This window comes from Pan troglodytes, chromosome 10 (assembly GCF_028858775.2).
Source record: "Pan troglodytes isolate AG18354 chromosome 10, NHGRI_mPanTro3-v2.0_pri, whole genome shotgun sequence".
NCBI classification, from domain to species: Eukaryota; Metazoa; Chordata; class Mammalia; order Primates; family Hominidae; genus Pan; species Pan troglodytes.
Window position 1 is genome coordinate 83,913,660 of NC_072408.2, and position 19,533 is coordinate 83,933,192.

The following is a 19,533-nucleotide window of genomic DNA, read 5'->3' on the forward strand; positions in this document are numbered from 1 at the left end:
GGTACTGTTTATTATCATTAATTTGATATCATTGTTATTATTTGTGTGAGTCTTGTACGTTGATGCAGCAAGGGAAAATCCAGGTTACAAATGTAGTTCCCTTCTCTAAGAATAGGTTAGGAAGCATTTTGTTGTGTATATTTTTAATATAGTCTTGTCTAAAGACACAGAGGAGTGTTTGATTTAGAGCTCAATGGTGTAATGAATGAAAGTGTATTTGGATTCAGAAGCAGTACTCTACATCTTCTTTATTTTGCCTTAAGTATGAGAGGGATGCAAAATACATACAAGCAGTATTTTCCAGTGATTTAGAGAATTCCTTAGAAAATGGCCAAGTAACAGGAAATGTTCTGGTTATCTATTGCTGTATAACAAACAATTCAATCTTAGTGGTATAAAAAATAACCATTTGTTTATTGTTTATGGTATTTTATGGCAGGCCAACAGAAAGACTAGACTGGAAACGAGGTTAGCAGCTGAAACTTCCATCCACAGGTAGAATTTCTTCTTTTTTTGGAAAACCTCAGCTCTGTTTGTAAAGCCTTTTAACCAATTGAATAAGGCTAGCCTAGGTTATCCAGACAATCTTTACATATAGTCACCTGATTATAGATGTGATGTTAATCCAATCTATAAAGTTACCTTCACAGCAACATCTATATTAGTGTTTAATTGAACTGGGTACCAGATTCTAGCCCAGTTTGATACACACACACACACACACACACACACACACACACACACACCTTGTCTCTGCTCCATGATGCTTGCAGTTTCACTTGGGAAAGCTCAAATTGTTGGAGTGATCCACACTGCTGGGGAACCACTGGGGGGCTTCTTCATTCATGAATTTGGTACCTGACCTGAAGGCTGGGCTCAGCTACACCTGTTATCTGGAGCTCCTGCAACTGGCTTCTCCATCTGGCTTCAGCTTCTCACAGTGTGATAACTGGGTTCTGAGAAGGAGTAAGTGGGAGCTGGGCAGCCTCTTCTGATCTAGCCTCAAAAATGCAGCATCACTTCTACACATTTTATTGGTTATAAACATGTCATCAAACCTGGCCCAAATCCAAGAGGAGGGGAATTAAACTCCACCTTTGATGGAATAGTGGCAAGGTCACATGGCATGAGAGTGTGTAGGACAAAGGATATTGGTGTGGCCATCTTCTGAAAATATAGTCTGTCACAGGATAGGAAAATCAACAATGATTCTGCCAAATAAAATAAAAGATATTGTTAGACATTTACTAACTGTTTACCAACTCTCCTCAGACACTCAAAAATGGCTGAAATTAATAGCACTAGAAATTGATCTCTGTAAACATATTGCTGTTTCTTTGCCTTCAAATACCTATCAAGTTAGAGGCTTGTTATTAAAAATGTGACAATTTGAGACTGGTCTAGAATTGACCCACTTAACTTTGGTTACCATTTGCGAGTGGGGCAGACATTGGAAACTATATTAATGATCTGCTGTATAACATATTACCATAGACTTAGTGGCTTAAAATAACACACATTTATTAGCTCACAGTTTCTGTGACTCAGGAGTCTAGGCATGGTTTGGCTGGGTCTTCTATCATAGGGTTTCTTGCAGGACTACAGTCAAAGTGTCAACCAGGGCTGGGGTCTCATTTGGGGCTTAACTGAGGAAGGATCCACTTCTAAGCTCACATGATTATTGGCAAGATTGGTTCTTTGTGGGATGTTGGACTGTGAGTTTTGGTTTCTATCAGGTTATTTGCCTGAGGTCACTTTTAGTTTCTTGCCATATGGATCTCTCCATATGCAATTTCACTACATCAAAGCCAGCAAGAGACAGAGTCAATGATAAGAGTCTGCTAGCAAGATGGAACATAAGATTCTATGTAACCTAATCACAGAAATGGATCCCATCACTTTTGTCATATTCTATTGATTAGAAGCAAGTAGTAGTTTTCACTCATACTCAAGAGGAGGAATTATACATAGGTATGGTTGCCAGAAGGTGGGAACAATTTGGGGCTCTGTCAGTATTTTTTCATTACAGAAACGTTAGACGAAATTGCTGGAGCTTTGGAGAAGTCCCCTCTTCCAGATCAGTCTCTGTGTCAGGAAGCATTTGATATAAAGGTGAGGGTGGGAGTTCAATCCAAGATGATAAACAATTCTAAATGCATCATTGGGGAAAAAAATGAATCATCTGAAATTCCAGGTGGGTAGACAAATAGGCAGCCAGAAAGTCAGACTAATAGACAAGAAATTGGCTTGAAATGTTTCAGCAACGCCTGACAGGGATTAAGGGGCAGATCGTGGTTCCTGAAAGGAAGCTGACAAGAGCAAGCCAGAGAAACCCCATTTCTATAGGAACTGTGGGTCTGAGTGGTTTACTGAAGTGGAAGCTCACAACTAGGGGAACAAAGCAAAGGCCCATTTACTAGAATTGTAGAATAATGGAGCTTAAAAATATCAGAGTTTCCATCTAGGCTAAGAATTCTGTGAGGCCAGAGATAATGTGTCCTGGAATATATGACTTAATATGTTAAATGTTGATTGTAGGAGGTGACAGAGTGGAGAACTTGCCCCTCTCTGGGAGGAAAAGCACCTATGGGCTCTCTGCTTATTGTCACTGGCTGAGGCCACCCTACAATAGCTGTGAAAAGAACCCATGTGGTACCTGTATGTGAGGAAGCATGGTGGTGAGGTATGGGTGCTGTTGGCTGCTGCACTTTTTAACTACAGATAGAGGCAATAGATGACCATGAGGTGGATACCAAACTTCATCTACTCAACTCATATTCCTTCTGCTATTCCTGCTGGACCACAAGCTGAAGGTGGCCCATTTGGATACCATTTTTTTTATTATACTTTAAGTTTTAGGGTCCTTTGTAGGGACATGGATGAAGCTGGAAACCATCATTCTCAGCAAACTATCGCAAGGACATTTGGATACCATTTTAACCTCTCAGTTAGATCATCTAACATTGACCTAAAGTTGATAGTTAACCTGTTTCCTATTTTTAAAGATGAAAGCCTCTTAATATAAACTCTTTCCTGACCTGGAAAGACACCTGGAAGCTGTTGAAATATTTTCCGGCCTTTTTAAAAGGCATATATTTGTCTGTGTAGTCCTACTCTGCATCAGAACATAAGGATAAAAAACCCTGAAGGTCTTCTAGGTACACATAGACAGTGAAAAAGTTTGTAAAGGGACAGTTAGCTAATGCATGGTCCAGGAAAAGCCTGCAGCTGCCTCTAAAACAAATGAAATTTAAAAGGAACTTTCTGGTGATGTCAGCTGGAAAAAACAACTGAGAATCATCTTTGTTTTCACCTTTCTTTGAAAGCTAGAGCATATTTTATGGAACAAGTAGCTTTTTGATTGTATCTAAGTAAAATTTCTGCATGAATTCTTTGAGATAGTAATAATATGTTTGTGTTGGATACTTATTTGTGGTTGGTAGTTCTCCAGTAATTTAGTTGTAATAGCTTTTTAAGGCATCTATACTGAGACACCTAGTTTCTCCAAATTGTTTCTTTAAAATATTGCTTTATAGTTATAACCCTTTTTCAATTGTACATAATACTATTTTCTATTTAGTTATAGATGTCCTGTTTTTTTTAAAGGGAATTTTTATTGATGTATAACACATACATCAAAGTTTGTACAAATTGTAAATATACAGCTGGACAAATGATCATAAAGTGAATGCTCCTAGTTAAGCACTATTCAGATTAAGAATTAGAATATTACCAGAATCCAATTATTTTTATTTCCTGCTTTCTCTACAAAGAAAATCAGTATCTGGACTTTGATAGATGGGACTCAAGAAAATTATTCTTATGAGTTGCAAAGAGAAATGGGGCCTAAATTAAAAACAAAGGAACGGAGTCAAGATGTGTATTGATGGTTACGTTTGTAAGAAGAATAGAGAAGAAGAAAAAGTAACACATGACTGCCTGGTTTCTCACTTGGGTAATGAGATGGGTGATGTCAATACAGCAGGAGGGGGTCTCGGGTTAGGAAAAGGGGGAGGACATGACGAATTCACTCTGGACAATGTTGATTTTGAGATGTCTTTGGGAAATACAGGTACCTGCATGAGTATGGAGCCTAATGATACCATTAAGGGCTGGAGATGAATAAGATTTATAGTTATCAGTCTGAAATAGGTGGTTGTAGAAACCATGAAATCAATAGCTAACTCAGAGGAGATAGTGCATGTAGAGTGGGGAGGAGAGTGGGCCAAACACAAGGCACCAACATATAAAGGACAAACAAAGGGAGAGGGAATAATAAAGGAACTCAGCAAACTATTATCAGAGACGTAGGAAGAAAAGCAGGTCAGAGAACCATAATCAAACCAACGAGATAAGTATTTTGAGGAAGGAGACACAGCAGTGTTAAAGTTAGAGAAAAGATTTCTTAGAAAAATGTATTCATTACATTGGGACATTAGAACCTCATGGTTTCTGTTGAGTAGAAGGGAAAGAAGCCAGATTTCAGTGATCTGAGAAATGAATATACCTTGCTCTTGAGATGTTTAGATAAGAAAGAAAAGAGAAAAATTGCAGGGCTTAAAGCGACTGAAGGACCAAAGTACATTTAAAAAATTATGGGTGTTTCACTGCACGTAGGCTGGAAAGTCAGGGCTGTATTGTGGCAGAAGGAACTGGGGCTGGGCTGATCTTGAAGAAAGAGAGGTCAAAAGGTTAATAGATTGAGAAAATTTGAAGCTGTGCTCAGAGATTGCTAGAAGAGTAGCAATTCTAGCTAATTGCAGGATTCTTTGCTTTCTGTATAATGCTTTTCTGAAATATATGAATTTTTATAGTAGTACAGTATAGCATTATTCTTATAATCAGCATAGCATTATAATCAGAAAAGCAATAAAGATTAAAATAAAGATGTGATGAAAAACACTGAATTTTCTGTAATGATTTAAGAAAATCAGAGGAAGTAAAGTCCTGAAAATATGAAATTAGATGACTGAATATTCTTCCTACACATTTTTTACTTAAATGAAAAATGCTTATTTAAAAACCAAGAATTAATACTATTTGTGTAAGGCATCATTCTGATTTTTTTTAAGTTCATAAAGGAGCATTCCTTGGTAGGAAGACAGTTTTCTAAATATCTAGATCATGTAATTCATTAGAAAACACTATTCTAAGAAGACTGCATTGAAGCATTAATCATCTATTATTTTCTTTCTCTGCAAAGTATTATTTGTAGCATAATTTGCTTGATTCAGTACTGTGTTTAATAATTCCAAAAATAACCAATTGATTCTGGCAAAAATTTGACAAGGGAAAGGATTTGGCAGAAAGTAATGTTATACTTCATGAACTAGTGCCTCGTACCACTCAATCATTTGTTTTCCCTTTGCTAGGTTGTCCCTTTTGGTCTAGCTCTGCAGCTAGAAAATGAAACATGGAAAATGACAAACTATTCATTATACATAAATGATGGTAAAAGCAAGACCCTTAAGTAAAGTCACAGAATATTATAAAATCATGCAAAGTTCTAGTGACCTTTCTCCACCCTCCTTTCCTTTCCTCTTTCCTCCTTCCTGCACTGGACAGAATTGGGACAGAATGTCCAATGTCCTGCTGAGCAGCGTACTAAGATAATTGTACTAAGTCTGAAGTAGTCAAGTCCAGGCTTTGCTGTTCTGAGATGGACACTGTGATACCTCCATGATCCCTGTATCCAGGATGGCCAACAGTCTTTATTTTGGTTGCAACTCTGATCACTTGGTCTTGGCTGCTTGCGGGGACACTGTAACTAATGGGCTGAAAGTAGAAAGAGTGTTGTGATTGTGGTCATGTCTGGCTAAGGCAGATGGGGTAATGGTGATCTGTAAACTGAAAGGTAAAAATCACAGTGCCTCTGCCCTGGAAGACAGCACACCATGGAGATACTGCTCCTTGGACCAGCATAAGCTCATGATGGGCACAGTCTGAGAGGTTTGGGATCAGGGGATCTTCTTGGGTGGGAGAAGATGTGACAGGAAATTCCCTGGATCTGGGCTCAAGTCTTGGTGCTGCTACCTTCCAACTGTGTGACATTGAGTAATTCATGTAATCTTTCATCAGCAGTAAAGAATGAGGGTAATAATAATTTTCTTTTCTTATGTATCAAAGTATTTAAAAGGATTACTTGGTTCTGTATATTGGTGAGACATGCCTTTGTAAACTCTCAAGCACTATTCAAATTAAAAAACATACTAGTAATGGCATAGCTATGACATTCACAAGTAGCATTTATTGCATTTTGCATTAAATTATAGCTATATGAGGGTTACATAACAAGTGCTTTGAGAGATCATTTCCTGTTGAAGAGGCAAGGAAGGCTTCATGGAAAAGACAGTGTTTCAGCTTGCCCTTGAAGTTTAGATAGGAATTTGGCAGTTGCAGATAGAAAGACTCTTCCAGTAGAGAAAACTGTGTGAGCCAAGGCCTAAAGTAAAGAAAATACAAACTATTTAAATAATAAACAAACCATGGAAGTTTATATGGTTCTTTATGATTTGCAATGTATTTTCACTGATTGGGAACAATAATTAATGCAATTTTTCTATAGCATGGAGTGGAGATAGATACAGGCTGGAGATAGATAAGGTTGGAGATCAGTTTAGGATCAAATTTTGAAGAAATGTGAATGTGTTTTAAAGAAATTTACATAGAAATGGACATCTAGATAAAAAATAGAATGACAAGAGATTCAAATTCTTAGTTGTTACAGTGGAAATACAGTATTGATTTTGTATGTTGATAGGTTATATGTTTCACAGGTTTTATTTACATCTCTTTTCTAAGATACTTTCTTATAACTGCACAGTTTGCAAGTCTTTAATGATGCCTTTTGTACCTAATCCTTCTTCTTTACCTGGGTATATGTGCTTCATACCTTGGTACTTTGCCAAAGGGCTGCCAGATTCACTTACTGCTCTGATCATCCCATTTCAAACTCCTGCAAGGATTTTCCATTGCTTTCTAAATAAGGTTTGGACTTCTTAGCTTAGCATTCAACTTATCCCACTGCAACTTGCCTTTCAAGTCCCATCTCTGATTATTCTGACCCTGTATTTCAACCATTCTGTTTTCCTTCTCTCTTCTCAAAACACAGCTTGACCATTCATGCCATTCTCACCTATCCACACAGTCCCTTCACGTATGTCTAAGTTGTACCTATTATTTAAGAATGAACTCAAATGCTAGTTGCTTCCCTGGCTGTCACACCTGGAATTGATTACTCTTGCCTTTAACCCATAATAGCAAACACTTATAGATAGCTTACTATGTGCTCGGCACTATCCTCAACCCTTTACATAAATCAACTCATTTCACCCTCACAATGCCTTCTATAAGTCAGATATAATTGTTTCTAATTTACAGATGGGAAAACCAAGTCATATCACCCAAGGCTACACAGCAAATAACTGGTGCAGTTGTCTAACTGAGACACATTGACATCAGTATTTGTGCTGCTAAATGCTATGTTATGCTGTCTCTTCTGCAGTCTTCTTTCTTATGAAACTTAATATTTCTCATTTGGTTGCTTGTAGATTTACCCTACTTGTCTGCTTTTCCTGATCCCAGGCCTTTTACCTTGGTGAATTCACCTGTAGTAATTGGAAATGCATTTATTATGAGAGAACTCTGATATCCTGTTCTGATGATGGCCAAAGTCCTTGTAATTTTTGTCGTAGTCTCACCTTGGTCCTTAACTCTTGCTCCGTGGCTGCATTTACCTTACCTTTGTCTTTGTCTCATATTTTGGCATTTGTATTTGCTTCTTGTACCTGTTGACAAATTTAATTTCTCATATTTTTTCTTCTTTTCTTTGGGCACATTTTGAGACATTTCGGCCCTTCTTAAGTTGCTGTTATATCTGGCTCTAGCCCACAGATCCTGGGCTGACACGGGCCCACATGGCTGGCACTTCCTCCTCATCTTTTCTTGGGAGAAAGAGTAAGAATCTGCTAGACTACAGATTTCTAAAGGCAGGGATTGTGTCAGCCTTGTTTCCCACACAATAAGGATGGTGTTTTGTACTTAGAAGCTCAATAATCTTTTGTTGAATGAAAGAATGAGCAAATGAAAGAGGCCACTGTCTGCATAGTCTTCCTTGACTGCCAGTTGAAACTTCTCTGAGGAGTTTCACTCTTAACCTATTTCTTGTGTTACCTTTATGTTTAACTCAGATTCAGCCTCAGGTCTCCAAATCTTGAAGATCCTGCTATTAGAAAGCGGAGTTAAAATAGCAGGTTTTACATTCTCACCAACAGTGTACAAGGCTTCCAATTTCTCTGCATCCTTGCCAACCCTTGTTTTCTTTTGTCTTTTTGATAATGGCCATCCTGAAAGGTGTGAGGTATATCTCATTGTGGTTTTGATGTGCATTTCTCTGATGATTAGTGATGTTGAGTGTGTTTTCATATACCTGTTGGCCATTTCTTCGGAGAAATGTCTATTCAAGTCCTCTGCCAATTAAAAAAGTTTTTTGTAATTGACACATAATAATTGCACATGTTTATGGGGTACATTGTGATGTTTCAATATATGTATACATTGTATAATGATCAAATCAGGGTAATTAACATATTCATCATCTCAAAGCTTTATCTTTTCTTTGTGGTGATAACTTTCAGGATCCTCTTTTTTTAGCTATCTTGAAATATATGATACATTGTTATTTGCTATAGTTACCCTACTATGCAAAAAGATGCCAGAATTTATTCTTCTTTTCTAACTAAAACTTTGTATCCATTGACTAGCCCCTCCTCATTCTCTTCTTTCCTTTTCCTCGCAATACAGTACCGAGCAAAACTATCCTTCAAATATGAAACAGAGATAGACTTTCCCAGACAAACAAAAACTAAGGGAATTCATCAACACCCAACTTATAAGAAAAGCTAAATGCGCTGGGCATGGTGGCTCATGCCTGTAATCCCAGCACTTTGTGAGGCCGAGGCGGGTGGATCACCTGAGGTCGGGAGTTCAAGACCAGTTTGACCAACGTGGAGAAACTCCATCTCTACTAAAAATGCAAAATTAGTTGGGCATGGTGGTGCATGTCTGTAATCCCAGCTACTTGGGAGGCTGAGGCAGGAGAATCACCCGAACCCGGGAGGCAGAGGTTTTGGTGAGCTGAGATTGCGCCATTGCACTGCAGCCTGGGCAATGAGAGCGAAACTCTGTCTCGAAAAAAAAAAAAAAAAAAAAGAAAAGCTAAATGGATCTTTTTTTCAATCTGAGAGAAAAGAACATGAATGTGTACCAAGAAAACATCTGAAGGTATAAAACTCACTGGTGAAAGTAAATACACCAACAAATTCAGACCATTCTAATACTATAATTGTGGTATGGATATCTTTATACACTTATATCTTGAGTATGAAGATTAAAAGACAAAACTATTAAAGAATATCACTACAAAAGTTGGCTAAGATATACAAAATGTAGAAGTTGTAAATTGAGATATCAAAAAGTCAAAATGTAGTGGGAAGGAATGGTGTTAAAGTTAGAGATTTTCTTTTGTGATAAAAGTCAACAGTTAAAAATAACAGAAAGCATTTTAAAATCAGGTTGTTAGTTTTTTGCTATTGCATTGTAGGAGTTCCTGACATATTTTAGATATTTTAACCCCTTATCAGATATATAGTTTGCAAAGATTTTCTCCCAATTTATAGGTTACCTTCATGCTTTCCCACCCCTGGTAACCACCATTTTGCTTTCTGTTGCTTTGAATTTGACTACTTTAGATACCTCACATGTGCAGGATCATACAGTATTTGCCTTTTTAAGAAGAAGGTAGATTTTGAGCTAGGTCTTTAAAGACAGATGGGACTAAACAGGCAGAGATAATAGAAGCTAAATAAGGTAAATAAATTAAGATAGTATGAAAAGGTATGTTTCCCTAACATGTGCTGAGAGAGGTAGGAGCCCAAGAATAATGCTTCTTATTCATTTTCCTCAGGGCAAATTTCTCTTAAGTTGTGCATATTTTGGGTGCTGTTCACTGTGTCTGCCTATATCTGACTTTACCCGGAAGTTCTTAATTCAGGGAGAATGATCATTTGGGCATTAGTTATATCTAAGGCTCATTAGTGTAAGTCATGGTCTAGAGGGCAAAAAAGTACCTGCCTAGGGCCAAAAAGCTTCGATACTTGGGTTTCTTATATTTAAACATCAACTGTTACAGAATGGAGTATTTTGATTTGGCTTTGAAATGACAGGTTATGTTCTATTGTTTTAAAGAAAAAAAGCATTGCTATAAGCAATCTACATACAGGTTTATGTAATAATGAATGCAGGTACATGTATAACAAATTTCATCAGGTGTTTTACTGTTGGATTGTTCATTTAATCATCAATTCCACGTCATTAGGAATTGGGAAATATTTTTATTTATGGTTTGCAAGAGACAAGGCTTTGACATTGTTTTGGTTCTTTTAGGCACAATATCTTCTCCTTGAGTTTTGTGCTCAGTCCTACTGAACCGCTTATGTGATTTCCCTTCATGTTACAGCAGAAATAGACCTCACATGTGGGACTATCAGAAGTTGTTATGTTGCCTTAGTGTGAATTAGAAAATACGGATTCTTCATTCCCTTTGAAAACTGGCACAAGACAGGGATGCCCTCTCTCACCACTCCTATTCAACATAGTGTTGGAAGTTCTGGCCAGGGCAATCAGGCAGGAGAAAGAAATAAAGGGTATTCAATTAGGAAAAGAGGAAGTCAAATTGTCCCTGTTTGCAGATGACATGATTGTATTTCTAGAAAACCCCATCGTCTCAGCCCAAAATCTCCTTAAGCTGATAGGCAACTTCAGCAAAGTCTCAGGATACAAAATCAATGTGCAAAAATCACAAGCATTCTTATACACCAATAACAGACAAACAGAGAGCCAAATCATGAGTGAACTCCCACTCACAATTGCTTCAAAGAGAATAAAATACCTAGGAATCCAACTTACAAGGGATGTGAAAGACCTCTTCAAGGAGAACTACAAACCACTGCTCAATGAAATAAAAGAGGATACAAACAAATGGAAGAACATTCCATGCTCATGGGTAGGAAGAATCAATATTGTGAAAATGGCAATACTGCCCAAGGTCATTTATAGATTCAATGCCATCCCCATCAAGCTACCAATGACTTTCTTCACAGAATTGGAAAAAACTACTTTAAAGTTCATATGGAACCAGAAAAGAGCCTGCATCGCCAAGTCAATCCTAAGCCAAAAGAACAAAGCTGGTGGCATCATGCTACTTGACTTCAAACTATACTACAAGGCTACAGTAACCAAAACAGCATGGTACTGGTACCAAAACAGAGATATAGATCAATGGAACAGAAGAGAGCCCTCAGAAATAACGCTACATATCTACAACTATCTGATCTTTGACAAACCTGTCAAAAACAAGAAATGGGGAAAGGATTCCCTATTTAATAAATGGTGCTGGGAAAACTGGCTAGCCATATGTAGAAAGCTGAAACTGGATCCCTTCCTTACACCTTACACAAAAATTAATTCAAGATGGATTAAAGACTTAAATGTTAGACCTAAAACCATAAAAACCCTAGAAGAAAACCTAGGCAATACCATTCAGGACATAGGCATGGGCAAGGACTTCATGCCTAAAATACCAAAAGCAATGGCAACAAAAGCCAAAATTGAGAAATGGGATCTAATTAAACTAAAGAGCTTCTGCACATCAAAGGAAACTACCATCAGAGTGAACAGACAACCTACAGAATGGGAGAAAATTTTTGCAATCTACTCATCTGACCAAGGGCTAATATCCAGAATCTACAATGAACTCAAATAAATTTACAAGAAACAACAAACAACCCCATCAACAAGTGGGCAAAGGATATGAACAGACACTTCTCAAAAGAAGACATTTATGCAGCCAAAAGACACATGAGAAAATACTCATCATCACTGGCCATCAGAGAAATACAAATAAAAACCACAATGAGCTACCATCTCACACCAGTTAGAATGGCGATCATTAAAAAGTCAGGAAACAATGGGTGCTGGAGAGGATGTGGAGAAATAGGAACACTTTTACACTGTTGGTGGGACTGTAAACTAGTTCAGCCATTGTGGAATTCAGTGTGGCAATTCCTCAGGGATGTAGAACTAGAAATACCATCTGACCTAGCCATCCCATTACTGGGTATATACCCAAAGGATTATAAAACATGCTGCTATAAAAACACATGCACACGTATGTTTATTGTGGCACTATTCACAATAGCAAAGACTTGGAACCAACCCAGATGTCCAACAATGATAGACTGGATTAAGAAAATATGGCACATATACACCATGGAATACTATGCAGCCATAAAAAATGATGAGTTCATGTCCTCTGTAGGTACATGGATGAAGCTGGAAACCATCATTCTTAGCAAACTATTGCAAAGACAAAAAACCAAACACCGCATGTTCTCACTCATAGGTGGGAATTGAACAATGAGAACACATGGACACAGGAAGGGGAACATTACACACTGGTGACGGTTGTGGAGTGGGGGGAGGGGGGAGGGATAGCATTAGGAGATATACCCAATGTTAAATGAAGAGTTAATGGGTGCAGCACACCAACATGGCACATGTATACATATGTAACAAACCTGCACGTTGTGTACATGTACCCTAAAACTTAAAGTATAAAAAAAAAGTTAAAATACAAAAAAAAAAAAGAAAAGAAAATAGGGCTTCTTCATTAAGATGCAACTTTTATCTGATGGAATATTGTCTTGATAGAGCAAAAACACTTGTTGCCATCTGCTAGAACATTATATTAATAACTCAGCCAACTATGTGAATGATGGCCTCTAGGGTTACACAGTGCACATTGCACAATTGTATCCAATTATCCTTCAAAAGCACAATGACAGCAAACAGCAAATGGAGCAGCCTACCTGGGTCAATTTCTTTGGAGTCATTGGGATTAAGAGGAGTAGAGTTGTATCCTTTAGATGTGTCAAAGGGCAAAGACAAGATGGAAAGCCAGAACTTGAGTCTCAGTATTACAGGATACACAGAAAATAAGAACTAAATATGGGACCAAATGGGGAACTAGGATATTGAAGTTGCCAAGAGCCAGGAGTTGGGTAGACAAATGTAATTCATTTATGCAGAAATTTTGAATAAGGAATGTAGCTTGCCCATTTAGCCCTGAATTCCATCTTTGCTCAGCTACTGCTGCAGCCATCTCCATACTTTCCCCACTCTCTTGAGTCATTTCCACCAGCAGACCCACCTGTTGTAATCCCGTCTTACAAATTCCTCTCTTGATCCCACGTCTTTTAGATTCTGCCACATTTCTCCACTCCCTTTTATAGCAAAAGTCCTCCAAATAGTTGCCTGTATGTACAGTTTCTACCTTCACACTCTTGAAAGCATCCCAGCCAGCAAAATCTTTCTTAGGAAGTCAGCAATGACCTGCATGTTGCCAATCAAATGGATCCACTCTTAGTCTACATGTTCTTGAACCATCGTGTGTAGTTAGCATATCTGACCACACTCTCCTTGGAACAATTTATTTTTAAACTTCTCAGCCACCACAGTCTCCTACTTTTCTTCCTGTTTTATCGATCCTTTCCTTCTCAACTTCCTTTCCTGACTTCACCTGCTCTACTTCACCTCAAATTTTGGGGTACTCCAGGATTTGTGTCTGGCCCTTCTCTACTCTCTGCATACATTTTCTCCAGTAATTCCATCTGAATCACTTTCTAAGTGATTTCATCCAGCTTTGTAGCTTTAAAATATCACTCATGATTAACTCCCAAGTGTATACACCTGGCCCACACATGGATGCCCTACTGCCTATGTGCCCATGTAACAGGCATCTCAAATAGCCCAGCAGGCAGGGGACTGGACACAGTACTAATTGCAGCCTGTGCCCTATTTTCCAACCACTCTGGCAATACTGGTGAAGGAATGAATAATAATAATAACAATATTCAGTGCTTACTTTGTCCTGGGTACTTTACATATAAAAATATTTAATCCTCACAGCAAATCAATTAGGTAACATCATTATTTTCATCTCTGATTTACATAAGAGGAAATCGAGGCTCAGATAGGTTCAAGTCCAATGGGCAGGGTCAGTGTTTGAATGGAATAATCAGAAATTAGCAAACATTTTTTGTAAAGGGTCCATTCATAAATATTTTCAGCTGTGTGGTGAATTCTGCCTCTATTGCTATAACTCACATTTGCTCTTGTAGTGTGCAAAGCAGTCACAGACAATATGTAAATGAACACAAAGTTGTGTTCCAGTAAAACTTTATTAATGAAAACCAGTGGTGAGTCACATTTGACCCACATGTGACCCACTACCTGATTTCATTAATAAAGTTTATGAAACTTTATTTATGATTGTAATAAAGTAGTAGATTGCCAACCACTGCTTGAAACCATTATTCTTGTATTGCTTGGATTAAATGAATGACTGAACAAGTGAAAGGACCAATGAATGAATGAATGACTCCTCTTTGGTCTCCTCAATCCTCTCATGAGTATTCAGAAGATTGTTACAGAATCACATTACTACCAAGGGTGAAAACACCACAATCTGTCTTTAGGGTGAAATGAGGAATACATGAATGACAAACCTTACAGGTTTACTGTTTCGGCTCCTGAGTTGGGTCAGGTCAGCAGTGTTCTAGCTCCCTGAGGCTCTACTTCCATGACAAAGAACTGCAAACTATAACTTTCTATTTGGGGATCCTTTTCCCCCTAGGGGAAAATATATGTGAAAAGAGCTTGAAATGATTGTGGAAAGAGCTTGACTTGGAGTTAGACTAAGTTCACATATCATTTTTTTCCCACTTTTTAACTTCTCTGAGGTTCCATTTCCTGATCTGTAAAATAGGGATAAGAATACATATGCTGCAAGATTGTATCAGTACTGAAAGGGGTTAGAGTTCATTTGCCCAGCATAATGTCTTGATCTGGTAGGTCATAATCACAAATAGTAGCCACCGTCGTTAAGTCCTATCATAACCCTTTAATAACCACTTTAAGGGACAACAGTATGTAGGGCTGCTCAGAAAGCAAAATGTCTGTCTAGAGTGAATTTAATTACAACATCAACTTGCATCCTCACAGCAGCAACTTCACATGGGCATTGTTCGTCTGCACTGGTGGATTTCTGATCTCTAGTAGCGCTGAGGTAAATGTACAAGGCTCTAAAGTTCCCATAAGCACATTTTCTCAGGTCAGTCTTTGCCATTTAAATGCAAAGCATGCAATCCTCCCTCCCTCAACACACACACCAGAGAATTTCTCTATTTATTAGGTTTTACGTTAATTTGCCATTGTTTGGGAGTACACAAGGTGTGACAGCCTGATTACTAAGTCAGATTGTATATACGTGTGTGTGTGTGTGTGTGTGTATTTGAGATGAAGTCTCCCTCTGTCACCCAGGCTGGAGTGCAGTAGTGCAATCTTGGCTCACTGCAACCTTCACCTCCCAGGTTCAAGCGATTCTCCTGCCTCAGCCTCCTGAGTAGCTGGGATTATAGGTATGTGCCATGACACCTGGCTAATTTTTGTATTTTTAGTAGAGACGGGGTTTCACCATGTTGGGCAGGCTGGTCTCGAACTCCTGACCTCAAGCGATCCACCTGCCTCAGCCTCCCAAAGTGCTAGGATTACAGGAGTGAGCCACCCTGCCTGGCCAGATAATATTTTTTTATTACAAAATAACACCGGGATAAGTGCTATTGTTACTTTCAGCTTCTCCTCTTTAATATTGAAATTCACTCAGAAGTTAATTGGTTGACAGAAGAGCTAATCACCCAAGAGGAGTGTTTGAGCAAGGGTATTCTTCCTCTGGTGGTTGGCTGTGAGGCTGGGGAGGAAAGCATTACAGGTGTTTTCCATGGTTGCCAATTTCCCTAATGTCTTGGGTGCTGCAAACTGATTTTCCTCTGCCAGCACATTTAGTTTACAAGATGATTCTTGCATAAAACCCTGCTGGTTACATTTATGAGAACATACACAAAATTAAACCAGTGACCCAGTAGTCAAATAAAATTTCCCATAAATTGTTGAGCTTGTTCTTTGCTTTTCTTAAAGCAAATGAGCACTTTGTCTATTAATTTTCCAAATAAATGCTCTTGTAACAAATATAAGCTTTATGGGTCCAGAATGGGGTGCAAGCAACAAAACTGCACCCTCCCAGTGAGATCAAAGACCTCCCTCTGTTTACTGGACACAGGTTAGGGCCCCCACGCCTGGTTCTACTAACACAGGCCCAGCATCTGTGGCAGCACCTCGGGACATTGCTTAGTACGCCAGAGCTCAGAATAAATTGGACATAAGGTCTCACAATAATTTCACTTCACCCAGGCAGGACTCAGGTAGTACCTGCTCCATATGGTGACTTGTGTTAAGCAAATAAGATGCCTTATTTAGCACCAACAGGAGCCTCTGCATTTCTTCCTGGGTGCACTAGTAAAGAATACAGATGTCAGTCAACACTCTGTTAGGATACTGGGGGAAGAGAGAATGAGAATATAAATGCATAGAATGTATTTAATTGTGCTATCCAACCAGATTTTTCACAGAACTTTTGGCTCATGGTAAAATCTTGGGATTCTACCATTCTAGTCACTTTTGAGGAGTTCTTGCATTTGTTGTTACCACCATCATCATTATCAATCATTTAATGAACTAACCTGTAAGGTGTTATGGCAGGAACTGTGGAGGATCCCCAAAAAGAAATAGGAGACATAATCCTTGCCAGAGATCCCATCCTCACCTAGGAATGGCCATTGCTGAGTGGGGGCTGGGGAGGCTGCAGGAAGATGATAGTGAGAAGGGAGCTCTTCAGCTCCTTGAACTCAGATAATTTGGGATTTTGGGACATATGTCCAAGAATCCTATTTACGCAGAACACACATATCTCTTTGGAGACCTGGGTGGGGAAAAGGGGACTGTGGTACTGGTGAGTCAGGGTTCTAAGCCCTTGAGTATTTCTAAGGCTGGTGAATGAACACCAAAGTGAAAGAAATATCTCTAGTGTGAGGCAGCATATCCCGTGTATGTAGGTGTGCCCATGGGTGGCACCCAGCAGGAAGCTACATTCTGGCATTTGCTATCTGGCATTTGAGTCTATACCTGATGGTTAGGGACTAGCCTACTGCAAACAATGCTTTGATCATGAATCAGCCTCAAGTTGGCCTGAGGCCTTTTCCTTCATTCAGTTTTTCATAACATTTCCTACATCTTGCACAGAAAGATAAGACTTTCAGGTGCCTTTTACAGCAGGGAGCTGACGTGCTCAAGCACAAGAGTAGAACGTTTCCCAGCCGTTCACCCTTAGAACTAACTTTGAAATGACAAGTTCTTTCTTTTTTTTCATTTTTTCTATCTCAGCATTTATAATACTTCCTTGCACTTCTGATTTTAATCTTTCTAATAGATTATACACTTCTTGAGGACAGGAACTATACCTCTTTTCTCTGCTGTATATTCTGATTTTGACCTTCTTTCTAATAGATTATAAACTTCTTGAGGACAGGAACTGTACCTCTTTTCTCCACTGTATAGACCCAGTGCCTAGTAGAGGGGAATCCTCTTCCTCCCATTCAGTATGAATTAGCATTTAGGAAGCCTTCCCAGAATATGTAAAGGAGGCACTTCAGCCCCATTCTCCCCGATTCTTCTCGACAAGTGAATATTTCTACATTAGGACATGCAATTAAATGTGCACATGTACCCTAAAACTTAAAGTATAATAATAATAAAATTAAAAAAATCAATCAATAAATAAAAATAAATAGATAAAAATTAAAAAAATATCAGCATGAATTGAGGAAACAAGGAATGCATTGATTGTTGATTCTAAAATTATTATATGGCAATAGCATGGCTTTGCTTTCATAGTAAGGTTGATTAATATTAATCAGCTTCTCTCTCCAGAATGCATTTCAATTAATGGAAGGAGAAGAAACTCTCAAGTGTATTGGATGAGGGACAAACTGGACTGTTAACATTTCAACTGAAGAATTTACAAGTATGTGAAAATCTACACTATATATGCCTTGATAGAATACATGTTTACTATTTTCAATATTTATTGGCTGTTTACAGAGTGCCAAATAGTTTCTTGACAGGATGTTCCCTGAATAAGCCTATAATTTACTTTAGGGGTTTGACTATGGATGTAATTTAATGTGATAGGACAGAAAAATGACTCCATTAATCAGAATGATGTATTTGTAAATTAAAATAAATAAATCAGGATGTATGCTCCTATAGTACATTTATTATAAATAAATATTAGGAGTCTACATATAGACTACATTAAAATAATAAATATTTTAAAGAAAAGGTCATACAAAAAGTTCACTTTCAAGTTATTTAGCTTACAGAGTTTGTCCTAAATCTTCCCATAACTAAAGAATATATTCAATATGTAGGTTGTGTTTTCTTTGGAATTTGTTGTGTTAAATGATTAGTAATTGAAACAGTACAGAACTTCCTTTGCTTTGAAGTATGTATATGTCAGGGCATATTTCTGCTGTCATAGTTTAGAGTGATTTTTTTCCCCCTTTGCTCTTACATGATTACTGCAGAATTTTTTTTTTTAGTAAGAGAAGCTGGTTGCAAGTCCAGCAATAAAGTAGGCAAAGTAGAACTTTCAGTGAAAAACAAAATTCGCTTCTATGTGATTGACCAGAAGGAGGCTCCCTTCCACCTCAATGTGTAAAGTTAGAACAAAAGCTTCTAAACTTACATCTTCCCAGGCAGCTCTAGTTTTTCCCAAGCTGTATCTGTTGTTGGGGGTGGTAGGAGGGGGCACCCTGAAATTTTCCCTGGAGGAACAGAATTTAAAGATGCATCACTGGCAAGAAGGCTTCAGCAATTGCAAAGTACCCTTCCTTGTGCCAGCTCCTTCACATAATTTTCTCTCTTGGTTGAATAACTATGGAAGTAGAATGATACTTACTAGAGACTGGAAACAGGGTATGGGGGAGGGAGAAGGGATGAAGAAAGGTTGGTTAATGGGCACAAACATGCAGTTAGATAAAGTTCTAATTTTGGATAGACTAGGGTAACTACAGTGAAGAATAATGTATTGTATATTTCAAAACAGCTAGCTGAGAGGACTTGAAATGTTCCCAACACATAGAAATGATAAATGCTTGAGGTGATGGACATTCTAAATACCCTGACTTGATCAATACATATTCTGTGCATTTAACAAAATATCACAGATACCCTATAAATATGTACAAATATTATATATCAATTAAAAAATGAAATTCTCCTCACTAACTTTGAATATCACATTATTCCTTAACTTTGTTGCTACAGTATTGTTTTTTCAAACTTGTTCTTGAATCTCTAATACAATATTTTAAAAATTAATTTTTTGGAATGAATCAAAGCAGTTGGATTTTAAAAAAACATATAGTTATGGCTGCTACTTACCTATTTGTGTTAGTCTCTGTATCTATAAGAAACACTTCTCGTGTTTGTAACATAGGATAATCACAATTCACTCCAAAT

The 19,533-nt window shown here is 38.0% G+C and overlaps 1 long non-coding RNA gene across 2 annotated transcripts in view; it reads left to right on the top strand.

Moving 5' to 3' along the window:
* Positions 1-19,533, top strand: part of LOC107967775 (uncharacterized) — a 46,802-nt gene that overhangs the window by 16,953 nt on the left and 10,316 nt on the right. For both annotated transcript variants that reach the window (XR_001708489.3, XR_001708490.2), the window contains 2 exons: positions 440-495; positions 17,941-18,034. This is a non-coding gene — a long non-coding RNA (uncharacterized LOC107967775). The remainder of the gene's footprint in view (positions 1-439; positions 496-17,940; positions 18,035-19,533) is intronic.